Below are 13951 nucleotides of genomic sequence, written 5' to 3' on the forward strand. Positions count from 1 at the left end.
TGATAAAATGCTGAATACTTTATTTTATTATTTTTATTTCTTTCTCTCTCAGTTTGATATAAAACCCTCATGAAAAACTGTATAATGATTGTACAGTTATTACAGAACATGTTGGTTAAACCGTTGTAGATGCCGGGTCTAACTCTAGCCTGTGGACTGAACTTGTGTTTCTCATGATCTTAAAAACATGAAGGATTCTGCTTTAATACAAATACTACATTCTGGGGTCAGTGAGATGTTGTAATGTTTCTGAAAGAGTCTCTTCTGCTCACCAAGGCTGTGTTTATTTGATCAAAAATACAGTAAAAATTTTGAAATATTTTAGGAATGCAAAACTGCTGTTTTCTATGTGATTTAATTTATTCCTGTGATCGAAGCGGAATTTTCAGTTTGTTTCACTTTTATTATTATTGTCTGTCATGAATGAAGTGTCCAGACTCTCCACCGCTTCTGTGTCTTGTGTGATGATGATGATGAAGTTGATGATGATGAAGTTGATGATGATGATGATGATGATGATGATGATGATGATGATGATGATGATGATGATCAGAGTTTCGTCATGTCACATGCTCTTCCTGTCTAAGTGGTGGTTCTTGGTGAAGTCAAGTCACACACACACACTCACATACTTGCACACTCTCTCACACACACACACACACTCACATACACGTGCACTTGCACTCACACACACAAGCACTCTCACACTCTCGCAAACTCAAACACACACTCTCTCACACACACTCACATACTTGCACACTCTCTCACACACACACACACTCACATACACGCGCACTTGCACACACACACACAAGCACTCTCACACTCTCGCAAACTCAAACACACACTCTCTCACACACGACACGCACACTCTCTCACACACGACACGCACACTCACACACGCGCACACTCTCACACACGCACACTCTCACACTCACACACACATGCATACTCGCACGCGCACTCTCTCGCACGCGCACTCTCTCGCACGCGCACTCTCTCGCACGCGCACACTCTCGCACGCGCACTCTCTCGCACGCACACTCTCGCACGCGCACACTCTCGCACGCGCACACTCTCGCACGCGCACACTCTCGCACGCGCACACTCTCGCACACGCACACTCTCGCACACTCTCGCACACGCACACTCTCGCACACGCACACTCTCGCACACGCACACTCTCGCACACGCACACTCTCGCACACGCACACTCTCGCGCACGCACACTCTCGCACACGCACACTCTCGCACACGCACACTCTCGCACACGCGCACACACACACTCACACACACGCACACTCTCGCACACTCACACACGCACACTCTCTCTCACACACACTCTCTCTCACACATTTACATTTACATTTACATTTATTCATTTAGCTGACGCTTTTATACAAAGCGACTTACAATTGCTATATATATGTCAGAGGTCGCACGCCTCTGGAGCAACTAGGGGTTAAGTGTCTTGCTCAGGGACACATTGGTGTCTCACAGTGGATTCGAACCCGGGTCTCTCACACCAAAGGCATGTGTCTTATCCATTGCGCCACACCACCCCTGTTACACACACACACACACACACATGCATAACCACACACACGCACTCTCACTCACACACACTCTCACTCACACACACTCTCACACATACACACACACGCACACTCTCGCATACACATACTCACACACGCACACTCTCTCTCACACACGCACTCACGCACGCACACTCTCTCTCACACACTCACACACATGCATACACACACACACACACACTCTCTCACATGCACACTCTCTCACACACACACACACACACACACATACACACACGCACACTTAGGGGTGGGCGATATGGCAAAAATATCATATCATGATTTTTTTCAGGAAAATCACAATTAACGATTTTATCACGATTCTTTTTATGTTGGTTTATGTTACTATTTTGTGACTTAGCATTACAGCCAATCTAATGTCCATATTTTAAAAACAAAGCCTTAGGTAACAAAATAAAAAAAATAAAAAAATGGCAGACAGCGGCGAAGATAAATTTGTCATTATTTTCTTTGTTATTAAATATTAAGATCAAAGATACACATTACACATACACAACTTAATATACAAATTAAATAGGCTAAACAGTGCTTTACGTTTTCAGCTACATAGGTGTATTTAACAGTAGCATTGAAGAAAGTAACAAATATGAAAATAAAACAAAACAGACTTCACTGTATAAATTATACATTGATACTTATTAAAGCTACTATTAAAGTTATCAGTCAAGAGCAGTGAGTGATTTTCTCTTTGCATTTTGTTGTTTTATTCAAATTATCATAAATTCAAATTATCATAATTTACTCTCTCAAGTTGTTTTAAACTCGAATAAGTTTCTTTCTTCTGTTGAAAATAAAAGTTATTTGGAAGAATGTGGGTAACCAAACAGTTGATATACCCCAGTGACTACCATAGTATATTTTTCTCCTATGGAAGTCAATGGGGACCAGCTATACTGTTTTTTCAAAATATTAATATTAGAAAAATATTAGAAACTATTAGAAGGAAATTAAAACAGGTTTGGAACAACATTAGAGTGTGTAAATGATGAGAGAATTTTTTATTTTTGGGTGAACTATCCCTTTAAGGACAAGCGGCAGCGTGTTTACCATTGCTACTGTCTCTTTAAGAGCTGCACGCGACGCGTCTAATATACACGCATTTGACAAGCAGATTTTCTCTCAATTTTATCAAGTTTGCTTTCACTTTAGACATAACCGACTTTGTTTATGTAAACCTTGTGTGTATTTAACAGTATAAGCACAATAAGACTCGAAAGATAACTTAGTCCAGTATCAAGGCACTGGTAGACTGGCTTTTAGTGCATGTGAGCTTCGCATGTACTCGCTGAGAAACGCACACGTTAGAACAGCGCATCAGCACGCGAATTCAACGTTTAACCGACAAGGCATTAAAGCACATGCAAATTGTGAACTTTTGTGAACTGCAGTGTCCCGTTCCGCTGCGTTAACATTTGATCTGAATATACGTCGCGTTGTTCAGTATGTTGGGACAGAGGCGCCAGAACAGATATAATGCACGATTCTACGATATTTCTTCAAAAGCAGATCGTGGAGACATTTTAATCGTCCACGATCAAAAATCGTCATATCGCACACCCCTACGCACACTCTCGCATACACATACTCACGCACTCTCACACACTCTCTCACACACGCACACTCTCGCAAACACACTCACGCACTCTCACACACACTCTCACACACGCACACTCTCGCAAACACATACACGCACACTCTCGCATACACATACTCACACACGTACACTCTCTCACACACACACACACACACTCTTGCATACTCATACACTCTCTCTCTCACACACACACACACACACACACACACACACACTTTCTCACACACTCACACTCACATACACGCACACTCTCGCATACACATACTCACGCACTCTCACACACTCTCTCACACACGCACACTCTCGCAAACACACTCACGCACACTCTCGCAAACACATACTCACGCACTCTCACACACACTCTCACACACGCACACTCTCGCAAACACATACACGCACACTCTCGCATACACATACTCACACACGTACACTCTCTCACACACACACACTCACACTCTTGCATACTCATACACTCTCTCACACACACACACACACACACACACACACTTTCTCACACACTCACACTCACATACACGCACACTCTCGCATATACATACTCACATACGCACACTCTCTCTTACACACACCCACCCACACTCTCTCTCTCTCTCTCTCTCTCTCTCGCGCTCTCTCTCTCTCTCTCTCTCTCTCGCTCTCTCTCTCTCTCTCTCTCTCTCGCTCTCTCTCTCACACACACACACACGTCTCTGTGTCCCTGCAGCGGCGACAGCGAAGGACGCAGCCCATCAGTGTGTAGTGACCCGTGTGTGTGTGTCCAGAGACGACCTCGAGGTGCTCGCGCTGACAGAAGTCATGCCGCTTCTGTCCGTTACATTTAAACATTTACATTTATGCATTTGGCAGATGCTTTTATTAAAAATGACGTTGAAGTTGACCGTGATCAGTTCATGCGTTCACTGGGAGTTTCAGACTCTGAGTGTGTGTGTGTTCAGAGGAAACTGAGTCTGACACACAACTGCATCTACTTCTGCATATCTGCAATAACACATTCACTACATATTTAAATATGCATGTTCAATCAGAAGGGCTGATGGGAACAAATAAACCACCTCAAAACCAACAAAAGATTGATCTTAACTTATTTAACTGTTAATGATCTTATTTGTTTACGGATTTAATTAATTATTAACTTATTTATTTACTTAATTAGTTATTTTTATATTTATTTATTTGTTTAATTATATGCTTATTTATTAGTTATTTACTTAATAATTTACGCATTTTCTCATTTAGTTATTTATATAGGTTCTTATTTGTTTATTTAATTATGTGCTTATTTATTAATTTATTAAATTAATTGCTTAATATTTAGGTATTTCTTTATTTACCTACTAAATTATTTAATTTTGCACTTAATAATTATTTACGTATTGATTAATTACTCATTTATTTAATTCATTGTTTTAAATTATGAACTTATTTATTTACTTATTAATGATTTACTTATATTAACACTTAGAACAATCCACGTGCATTCATGATTATAAGCTATATTAAATAAGTGAATAAATAAACGAATAGTTAAATAAGTAATTAAACAAGTAAATAAATATTTAAAGAAGTGAATAAATAAATGAGCAAAAAAACGTAGTTAATAAAAAAAAAATATTCTCTGAAACTTGAACGACAGGAGAAACAATCACTATCAACTAATTATTCATTTAATCATGTAAGTTAGTAAATATAAAAACAGGAAAAGAATTAAGTGAATGAATTGAAGCCTTGTGTCGCTCAGAAGGAACGGGGTGTGTGTGTGTGTGTGTGTGTGTGTGTGTGTGTGTGTGTGTGTGTTCAGAGGAAATTGAGTCTAAAAATACAACTGCATGTAGTTCTGCATGTTTGCAATAACTAGACATATTTCAATTAAAATCTGTATGTTGAGTCAGAACGGCTGATGGGAAACACAAACATTAAAAGCAGCAGAAGTTTGAACTTTATCTTCAGTAGAGATGTGTGATGATGATGATGATGAAGAGTGTTCGACCCGCTGTAATGCTCCAGTCCGTCTCTTAAACCGATCTCTGCCGTCACTGAGATAATAGTTTTTTAATAACCGGTTTAAAGTGCAGCGATTCATCAGATCCTGCTGTGACGAGGCGACGGCCTTTATTTGCTTTATTAGTGTTAATTATGAAGCTTTTGGTTCATCAGTGCTACTCCAGCGTCAGCAATAATGATCCTTAAATAATGATAATGATCCTTACATAATAAATAAAGTTCAGATGATTCAGAGTGTGGGAGGAGCTATGAAGAGGATAGATTGGACGTGTCTAGAGATCCACCGATATTAACATTTTGGCCGATAACGATAACCGATAATTCTTTATATTTGAAAAAAACGATAACCGATATATCGGCTGATAAATCTAAATCTTACATTTTTATATAATTTTTTTATAGAGCCTGATTAAAAAAATCAAAAGTCTCACCATTAAAATCCATGTCCCATTCTAATCATATTTCAAGCAATTAAAACCATCATGTTGAACCGTGCGCATCTGAAGTGTCTCAGCTGAAGGAAATAATCCATTATTTTTCAGCTTTAAAGGTATAGCGGAGGATGTTTTACTTCCTGGTGGGTAACCTATACTACTGGTCCTCCTAATTGTCAATCATTCTGGTGAATCAATCAAACTTTTCAAAAAGTGGAGAGGGCGGGTCTTATCTAAAATTTGGAAAGATCCTCCGCTATACCTTTAATATATCGGCCAAATTTCCTTATCAGGCTGATAACAATAACTTTAAAAATGAACATTTATCGTCCGATACCGATATGGTGGCTGATATATCCTGCACCCCTAGACGTGTCAATAGCGTTCGTTTGTGGAAAGAAAGTCCAGTATTGTAATGTAATACAACTAAGCATTTATTTAATCTTGTTTTGATATTGCGGTACCTGTGACGTCACATGGGCCAATACATTTGCATATGCCCGCCTCCAGAGCAAGACATTGACCAATAGTTATACATCATAACACCATAGGCTCCTCCCACTGACGTTCAGTCTCTTAAAGGGATAGTTAAATTTGAAATAAAATGTTGGTATGTTTTAGCTTACCTCAAGGGCATCCAAGATGTAGGTGTCTTTTTTTCCGCAGTAGTTTCAATTTTGATATTTTTAGGTCAAACCGTTCTTGTCTGTCAGTCATATAATGCAGGTCTATGGTCACTGTCTCAAAACACAAGCACAGATTCCAAATTAAAACAATTCCCCGTCGTCCAAATTAAACAATTCCCCATCGTAAGTACACATTGATGGCCTAAGACACGAAACGAGCGGTTTGTGTGAGAAAACGAACAGTATTTATATCGTTTTTACCTCTTGAACACAGCCATGTCCAAGTGATCTGAGAGCGCGGGCGGGTATAGATATATACAATAGATGTCGCCTTGGCTACTGCAGTTCATTGGAACGAAACCGTAGCCAATGCGACATCTAGTGTGTATATATCTATACCCGCCCGCGCTCTCAGATCACTTGGCCCTGGCTGTGTTCAAGAGGTAAAAACGATATAAATACTGTTCGTTTTCTCACACAAACCGCTCGTTTCGTGTCTTAGGCCATCAATGTGTACTTACGATGGTGAATTGTTTTAATTTGGACTCGGTGCATGCTCTTTGAGACAGTGACCAGTGTAATGACTGATGCTGATACACTGATACAGTATTTAATCATTTACATGTGTGCAAATTACATGTTAAAAGTACCTCGTAATACGTAATGTACATAAGTTATGTTTATATAATTTATTTTTACATAGAGTATTTTAACAGTGTTGTTCAATAAAACCCATGTGACTACTTACTTTGATACTTTATTTGAACCAATTATTATTGCTCATTATATATTTGTATTTTATGTCATTTTAAAAGCTGTTGATCACTTGGATATATTTTTATTACCACCATTTTTTATCCAATTAATCGATGGAATAATCGGTAGAATACTCGATTTCTAAAATAATCGATAGCTGCAGCCCTACTGTTGATACTGTTTCCTGTGACGTTAGCCAATCATAACAGTGGGCGTTCACTGACCAGCCTTAAAGGAGCCACGCCTTAAAAACGTATCGTTTCAGACAGAGGCTCAGAATGAAGCATGAAAATAATCGTTTTTCCAGCTTTTGACGGCACGTCATTCCACTTCCAGATTTACATGGTATTCCCATGTACTTCAAAAAATACTATGGTACTAGCATGGTGTATTTACAAAAACACGGTACTTTGGTGCTTTTTTGGTTGTTCTTGAATGCAGAGACGGAGGATCCGTGAGTTCAGAAAGTAAGAACAGTTGACATTTATCAAGAAACGAGTCAAACGACACCCAGAAACTCTTAATCTGCTGAGAAGCGTGTGTGTGTGTGTGTGTGTGTGTGTGTGAGTGTGCTTGTGAATGATTAGATAAGCAGTTATGCTGAATTTTCACTTGGCTGTAAAGTTTCTGTTGAGAGTTGCTGATTGGAGCAGAATTAAAGCGTCATGCTGATTATTGTATCTCACTAACGGCTACGCACACACACACACACACACACACACACATACTAGAACTGTAAAATTCATTTAATTCAGCTCTGATTCCGCCTGTATCCCAGTTTCCCATCATTTAGTGGATATTCCAGCTCTTCATATTTTGTGTTTTTGTCAGTCGTGATTTTTTTTCACCTTAAGAAAACTCAAGTTCATAATCAAGATTATATTTACATGCTTTCAGGCATCCGTTCTGTGGTTTATAAAGATATATTTATATTATGTGTCCTTTATGAATCATACTGATCTTATGTAAAATCATATGTATATGTATCATGTTATAATTATTATTTATATTTATATATATATATATATATATATATATATATATATATATAAAATAATAATATATTTATGTTTTTATCATTTGTTTTCCCTACATTTCTGATATTATATATAAATTATACATACACACTTACTAACATATATATATATATACAATTTATATAAAATATTATAAATGTAGGAAAATAAATACAAATATTAATATTTTATAATTATTTGTAATATAATATAAAATATGATACACATTTAAATAAAGCAATAAAGAAAACAATAATTTTTAAATATATAATTATAATTGTATTGTATTAAATTATTATTTATATATATATATATATATATATATATATACATATACATATACATACACACACATATATATATATATATATATATATGTGTGTGTGTGTGTGTGTGTGTGTGTGTATAATTTAATTAAAACGTATAATATACATTTTCATATATAATTTAATATATATTTGTTAATCCCACATTTGATGTTTGAAGTTCAGTGAGTCAAATATTAATCTTCATATGCGTGATGTTTCTCTCTGAGCAGTTCTTCCTCTGCACATGTAATTATTGTTATGTTGTGTGACTATAATAAAGGACGTGTGTGTCTGTAATCCGGTCATAATAAAGCTCGTCTCTAGTGAGTTACAGGCTCGCTGCTGAATGTTTGTTTAGTGCAGATTCATTTGTTTGCAGTTCCTGAGGTGTGTGTTTGAGCTGAGCATGATCTTGTGTGTGTGTGTGTGTGCAGCCGGTGGTCCGGTGTGTTCCCGGCGTCAGATCCCAGCACTCAGCGCCGGTGGCGTGGGCCGATGACGAACGCCAGTGGACGGGTCAGGAGAGTCTGGCTCAGGATGACCCGCAGATGTGGGAGCTTCTGATGAAGGAGAAGGACAGGCAGTGCCGGGGACTCGAGCTCATCGCCTCAGAGGTGTGTGTGTGTGTGTGTGTGTGTGTGTGTGTGTGTATATGTTTTTCTATCCCGGTGGGGACTTAAACCTGAATGCGCACACACACTCATGGGGACTCGTGTCACTATGGACCTAAATTGAGGAAACAAGCTTATTAATCATACAGAATGAGTTTTTTTGAAAATGTAAAACTGCAGAAAGTTTTTTGTGATGAGTAGGGTGTGTGTGTGTGTGTGTGTGTGTGTGTGTGTGTCATTCACACCATTGCAGTCTCGTTCAGTCATGTGATGCTTCATGTGAGGAACAGACACAAATCGTGTGTGTGTGTGTGTGTGTGTGTGTGTGTGTGTGTGTGTGTGTGTGTGTGTGTGTGTGTGTGTGTGTGTGTGTGTGTGTGTGTGTGTGTGTGTGTGTGTGTTGACAGAACTTCTGCAGTCGAGCGGCTCTCGAGGCTCAGGGTTCGTGTCTCAACAACAAGTACTCTGAAGGATACCCAGGAAAAAGGTCTGTTTATTTTTGTGGTATTTTTTTATTTAATTTATTTATCTATTTATTACATTTTTCTAATTTATCTAAATGTATCTATTTATCTTAATTTTTAAGTAATAATTTTTTTATATATGTATTATTTTATTACTTTGTGCATTTTATCATTTTTATATTTTTATCATTATTTTTATTTTACTTCGTTTAATTTATCTATTTTTATTTTATTTATTTTTTTGTGTGTTTTATAGTGATGGATTTATTTGTATTTATTTGTACATTCATTTTCATTTGTTTTTTATATTAATTTATTTTTCATTAACTTATAGTTTTATTATTTTTTATTTATTTAACATTTTTATTTCTAATTTAATTTCTTTTTATTTATATATTCATCCATTAATTTTTCATTTGTTTTTATATCAATTTATTTTATATTTGTATCATTTTTATTTACTTGTATTTATATATTTTAGCTAGTTTTGAGACTGATGAGTTGGTAAGGTTGATTGGATCACATTTGTCTGGTGCGGGGTGTGCGTGTGTGTGCGTGTGTGTGTGTGTGCGTGCGTGTGTGTGTGTGCGTGTGTGTGTGTGCGTGTGTGTGTGTGTGCGTGTGTGTGTGTGCGTGCGTCTGTGTGCGCGTGCGTCTGTGTGTGCAGGTATTACGGCGGCGCTGAGGTGGTGGATCAGATCGAGCTGCTCTGCCAGAAGAGGGCGCTGGAGGCGTTCGATCTCGTGTAAACGTTCAGCCCTACTCCGGCTCTCCTGCGAACTTCGCCGCTTATACAGCCGTCCTGAACCCTCACGACAGGATCATGGGCCTCGACCTGCCCGACGGGGGACAGTAAGTGAACGTCACTCACTCTCTCTCTCTCATTCATTCACTACCTCTCTCGCCCACTAGAGAGTAATACATTCTCTGTGTGTCTCAGTCTCACTCACGGATACATGTCTGACGTCAAGCGGATCTCGGCCACTTCCATCTACTTCGAGTCGATGCCCTACAAACTCAACGTAAGTTCCACACTGTGAAGGTTCAGGAGTGAGTGAGTGAGTGAGTGAGTGGTGAGGTGGGTGAGTAGGGGTGAGTGAGTAGGTGAGTGAGTGAGTGAGTGAGTGAGTGAGTGAGTGAGTGAGTGAGTGAGTGAGTGAGTGAGTGAGTGAGTGAGTGAGTGAGTGAGTGAGTGAGTGAGTAATTAGGTCAGTGAGTGAGTGAGTGAGTGAGTAGGTCAGTGAGTGAGTAGGTCAGTGAGTGAGTGAGTGAGTAAGTGAGTAGGTCAGTGAGTGAGTGAGTGAGTAGGTCAGTGAGTGAGTGAGTGAGTGAGTAGGTCAGTGAGTGAGTGAGTGAGTAGGTCAGTGAGTGAGTGAGTGAGTAGGTCAGTGAGTGAGTGAGTGAGTAGGTCAGTGAGTGAGTGAGTGAGTAGGTCAGTGAGTGAGTGAGTAGGTCAGTGAGTGAGTAGGTCAGTGAGTGAGTGAGTGAGTGAGTGAGTAGGTCAGTGAGTGAGTGAGTGAGTAGGTCAGTGAGTGAGTGAGTGAGTGAGTAGGTCAGTGAGTGAGTGAGTGAGTAGGTCAGTGAGTGAGTGAGTGAGTAGGTCAGTGAGTGAGTGAGTGAGTAGGTCAGTGAGTGAGTGAGTGAGTAGGTCAGTGAGTGAGTGAGTAGGTGAGTGAGTGAGTAGGTCAGTGAGTGAGTGAGTGAGTAGGTGAGTGAGTGAGTAGGTGAGTGAGTGAGTAGGTGAGTGAGTGAGTAGGTGAGTGAGTGAGTAGGTGAGTGAGTGAGTAGGTGAGTGAGTGAGTAGGTGAGTGAGTGAGTGAGTGAGTAGGTGAGTGAGTGAGTGAGTAGGTGAGTGAGTGAGTGAGTAGGTGAGTGAGTGAGTGAGTAGGTGAGTGAGTAGGTGAGTGAGTGAGTAGGTGAGTGAGTGAGTAGGTGAGTGAGTGAGTAGGTGAGTGAGTGAGTAGGTGAGTGAGTGAGTAGGTGAGTGAGTGAGTAGGTGAGTGAGTGAGTAGGTGAGTGAGTGAGTAGGTGAGTGAGTGAGTAGGTGAGTGAGTGAGTAGGTGAGTGAGTGAGTAGGTGAGTGAGTGAGTAGGTGAGTGAGTGAGTAGGTGAGTGAGTGAGTAGGTGAGTGAGTGAGTAGGTGAGTGAGTGAGTAGGTGAGTGAGTGAGTAGGTGAGTGAGTGAGTAGGTGAGTGAGTGAGTAGGTGAGTGAGTGAGTGAGTGAGTAGGTGAGTGAGTGAGTGAGTGAGTGAGTAGGTGAGTGAGTGAGTGAGTGAGTGAGTAGGTGAGTGAGTGAGTGAGTAGGTGAGTGAGTGAGTGAGTGAGTAGGTGAGTGAGTGAGTAGGTGAGTGAGTGAGTGAGTAGGTGAGTGAGTGAGTGAGTGAGTAGGTGAGTGAGTGAGTGAGTAGGTGAGTGAGTGAGTGAGTAGGTGAGTGAGTGAGTGAGTGAGTAGGTGAGTGAGTGAGTGAGTAGGTGAGTGAGTGAGTAGGTGAGTGAGTGAGTAGGTGAGTGAGTGAGTAGGTGAGTGAGTGAGTAGGTGAGTGAGTGAGTGAGTAGGTGAGTGAGTAAGTGAGTGAGTAGGTGAGTAGGTGAGTGAGTGAGTGAGTGAGTGAGTGAGTAGGTGAGTGAGTGAGTGAGTAGGTGAGTGAGTGAGTGAGTAGGTGAGTGAGTGAGTGAGTAGGTGAGTGAGTGAGTGAGTGAGTAGGTGAGTGAGTGAGTGAGTAGGTGAGTGAGTGAGTGAGTAGGTGAGTGAGTGAGTGAGTAGGTGAGTGAGTGAGTAGGTGAGTGAGTGAGTGAGTGAGTAGGTGAGTGAGTGAGTGAGTGAGTGAGTAGGTGAGTGAGTGAGTGAGTGAGTAGGTGAGTGAGTGAGTGAGTGAGTAGGTGAGTGAGTGAGTGAGTAGGTGAGTGAGTGAGTAGGTGAGTGAGTGAGTGAGTGAGTAGGTGAGTGAGTGAGTAGGTGAGTGAGTAGGTGAGTGAGTGAGTAGGTGAGTGAGTGAGTAGGTGAGTGAGTGAGTGAGTGAGTAGGTGAGTGAGTGGGTGAGTGAGTAGGTGAGTAAGTGAGTGAGTAGGTGAGTGAGTAAGTGAGTGAGTAGGTGAGTGAGTAAGTGAGTGAGTAGGTGAGTAGGTGAGTGAGTGAGTGAGTGAGTGAGTAGGTGAGTGAGTGAGTAGGTGAGTGAGTGAGTAGGTGAGTGAGTGAGTAGGTGAGTGAGTGAGTAGGTGAGTGAGTGAGTAGGTGAGTGAGTGAGTAGGTGAGTGAGTGAGTAGGTGAGTGAGTGAGTGAGTAGGTGAGTGAGTGAGTGAGTGAGTAGGTGAGTAGGTGAGTGAGTGAGTGAGTAGGTGAGTAAGTGAGTGAGTGAGTAAGTGAGTGAGTAGGTGAGTGAGTAGGTGAGTGAGTAAGTGAGTGAGTAGGTGAGTGAGTGAGTGAGTAGGTGAGTGAGTGAGTAGGTGAGTGAGTGAGTAGGTGAGTGAGTGAGTAGGTGAGTGAGTGAGTAGGTGAGTGAGTGAGTGAGTGAGTAGGTGAGTGAGTGAGTAGGTGAGTGAGTGAGTAGGTGAGTGAGTGAGTAGGTGAGTGAGTGAGTGAGTAGGTGAGTGAGTGAGTGAGTGAGTGAGTGAGTGAGTGAGTGAGTAGGTGAGTAGGTGAGTGAGTGAGTGAGTAGGTGAGTAAGTGAGTGAGTAGGTGAGTGAGTAAGTGAGTGAGTAGGTGAGTGAGTAGGTGAGTGAGTAAGTGAGTGAGTAGGTGAGTGAGTGAGTGAGTAGGTGAGTGAGTGAGTAGGTGAGTGAGTGAGTAGGTGAGTGAGTGAGTAGGTGAGTGAGTGAGTAGGTGAGTGAGTGAGTAGGTGAGTGAGTGAGTAGGTGAGTGAGTGAGTAGGTGAGTGAGTGAGTAGGTGAGTGAGTGAGTAGGTGAGTGAGTGAGTAGGTGAGTGAGTGAGTAGGTGAGTGAGTGAGTAGGTGAGTGAGTGAGTAGGTGAGTGAGTAGGTGAGTGAGTGAGTAGGTGAGTGAGTGAGTAGGTGAGTGAGTGAGTAGGTGAGTGAGTGAGTAGGTGAGTGGGTGAGTGAGTGAGTGAGTAGGTGAGTGAGTGAGTAGGTGAGTGAGTGAGTAGGTGAGTGAGTGAGTAGGTGAGTGAGTGAGTAGGTGAGTGAGTGAGTAGGTGAGTGAGTGAGTAGGTGAGTGAGTGAGTAGGTGAGTGAGTGAGTAGGTGAGTGAGTGAGTAGGTGAGTGAGTAGGTGAGTGAGTGAGTAGGTCAGTGAGTGAGTAGGTCAGTGAGTGAGTGAGTAGGTCAGTGAGTGAGTGAGTAGGTCAGTGAGTGAGTGAGTAGGTCAGTGAGTGAGTGAGTAGGTCAGTGAGTAATTAGGTCAGTGAGTAGGTCAGTGAGTGAGTGGGTCGGTCAGTGAGTGAGTGAGTGGGTGAGTGGGTGGGTGAGTGAGTAGGTCAGTGAGTAATTAGGTCAGTCAGTGAGTGAGTGAGTGAGTGAGTAGGTCAGTGAGTGAGTGAGTAGGTGAGTGAGTGAGT

The 13951-nt window shown here is 41.1% G+C and overlaps 1 pseudogene across 1 annotated transcript in view; it reads left to right on the top strand.

The window, feature by feature from the left end:
* LOC309491443 (serine hydroxymethyltransferase, mitochondrial-like) overlaps nucleotides 1–13951 on the top strand; it is a 33835-nt pseudogene that overhangs the window by 5115 nt on the left and 14769 nt on the right. The window contains exons 2-5 of the transcript XR_014211657.1: nucleotides 8801–8980; nucleotides 9385–9464; nucleotides 10109–10293; nucleotides 10382–10463. The product of XR_014211657.1 is annotated as a serine hydroxymethyltransferase, mitochondrial-like (transcript). The remainder of the gene's footprint in view (nucleotides 1–8800; nucleotides 8981–9384; nucleotides 9465–10108; nucleotides 10294–10381; nucleotides 10464–13951) is intronic.

This window comes from Leuciscus leuciscus (genome assembly GCF_965113295.1).
Source record: "Leuciscus leuciscus genome assembly, contig: HAP1_SCAFFOLD_256, whole genome shotgun sequence".
Taxonomy (NCBI): domain Eukaryota; kingdom Metazoa; phylum Chordata; class Actinopteri; order Cypriniformes; family Leuciscidae; genus Leuciscus; species Leuciscus leuciscus.